Consider the following 1795-nt stretch of genomic DNA (forward strand, 5'->3'; position numbering starts at 1 on the left):
TATCTGAAAATTAAAAAAGCTTATCTTTTAGGAGATAAAGTAGGTATTTGTACTCATTGTGCTTTCAGATGCCCCATTATAACCAAGATGGTTTGGCACAATCAAAATAATGTTACAGTGCTAGATGCTTCAATAGCACGTACACTAAAACCTGAATGATACAGAGATTAGCATGGCCCCTGCACAAGGATGACACACAAATTTGGAGAAGTGTTCCATATTTCTTATAATTTTGAGCATTAAAAAATAATATTATTATGAATAGGATTCACAGAATATTTTTAAAGTTTACTGAAAAAAACTTAAGATTACATCCAACTTGCAATTTTTTATTTGCCTTCTTGACTGCTTTAGGTATTAAAAAAACAGGACTCTGCATGTGTTTCTATAGTGTGAGTTATTTGGTAGGTTGCTCTTTCTGGTAGATATTTCCACCATTTTAAAGTAAAGATACACATCTTTCAACCCTGAAATTAGGTGCATTCAATTTTAACAAATTTTGAGTTTTAAAAAGTATGTGGTAGAAATTTTGATATAGTTTATACAATCAATTAGTTTCATTAGGAGAAGACAGACTATTTTTTCATGAATTATTAGTTCATGAAAATATCCAAATATGTTGATAAGAAGAAAATAAAATGACAAAATGCATGTTACAGTGCCCCCAAAGTTGCTTGGAAAACTAGTAAGACATGGCAGATGATGCATATATTCATGAAGCTTTATTTCCATGCAGTTATGCATTTCTCACAAATCATTTTGGTTGTGTGATCTTCACATTGAGGGATTTGTTTAGATAAAGCCATTCATGATTTCAGTTGTTAAACTACAATATTTTATAGCATTTATTCAGTGCATCCTGATTTCTTTAAGGTTTAAATGTTACCGTTTTTCCTGAAAACTAAAAAGTCTCTCCTGGTGTAGAGGACCTGTCAGCTCCTATTGTTAGAACTGAAACTTCCCTGAGATAGTCTTGAGTTTTAAGAACACATTTTACTTTCACAGTCAGTTCAGTTCAGTTGCTCAGTCGCGTCCGACTCTTTGTGACCCATGAATTGCAGCACGCCATGCCTCCCTGTCCATCACCAACTCCCGGAGTTCACTCAAACTCATGTCCATTAAGTCGGTGATGCCATCCAGCCATCTCATCCTCTGTCGTCCCTTTCTCCTCCTGCCCCCAATCCCTCCCAGCATCAGGGTCTTTTCCAATGAGTCAACTCTTCGCATGAGGTGGCCAAAGTATTGGAGTTTCAGCTTCAGCATCAGTCCTTCCAATGAACACCCAGGACTGATCTCCTTTAGGATGGACTGGTTGGATCTCCTTGCAGTCCAAGGGACTCTCAAGAGTCTTCTCCAACACCACAGTTCAAAAGCATCAATTCTTTGGCACTCAGCTTTCTTCACAGTCCAACTCTCACATCCATACATGACCACTTGAAAAACCATAGCCTTGACTAGACGGACCACTATGCTGCTGCTAAGTCGCTTCAGTCGTGTCTGACTCTGTGCGACCCCAGAGACGGCAGCCCACCAGGCTCCCCTGTCCCTGGGATTCTCCAGGCAAGAACACTGGAGTGGGTTGCCATTTCCTTCTCCAATGCATGCAAATGAAAAGTGAAAGTGAAGTCACTCACTCGTCTCGGACACTCAGCGACCCCATGGACTGCAGCCTACCAGGCTCCTCTGTCCATGGGATTCTCCAGGCAAGAGTACTGGAGTGGGATGCCATTGCCTTCTCCAGATGCTACTCTAATTATTTTCAAGTTTTTTTTTTTTTTTTTAATTTTCTAAAAGC

The 1795-nt window shown here is 39.4% G+C and overlaps 1 non-coding gene across 1 annotated transcript; it reads left to right on the forward strand.

Annotated features, from left to right (window-relative positions):
* The first annotated feature begins 117 nt into the window (after positions 1-117).
* Positions 118-225, forward strand: LOC138987139 (U6 spliceosomal RNA). Its single transcript, XR_011463555.1, has one exon. It is a non-coding gene; the product is annotated as a U6 spliceosomal RNA (small nuclear RNA).
* Positions 226-1795: the final 1570 nt, after the last annotated feature.

This window comes from Bos mutus, unplaced genomic scaffold (assembly GCF_027580195.1).
Source record: "Bos mutus isolate GX-2022 unplaced genomic scaffold, NWIPB_WYAK_1.1 CTG803, whole genome shotgun sequence".
In the NCBI taxonomy this organism is placed as follows: Eukaryota; Metazoa; Chordata; class Mammalia; order Artiodactyla; family Bovidae; genus Bos; species Bos mutus.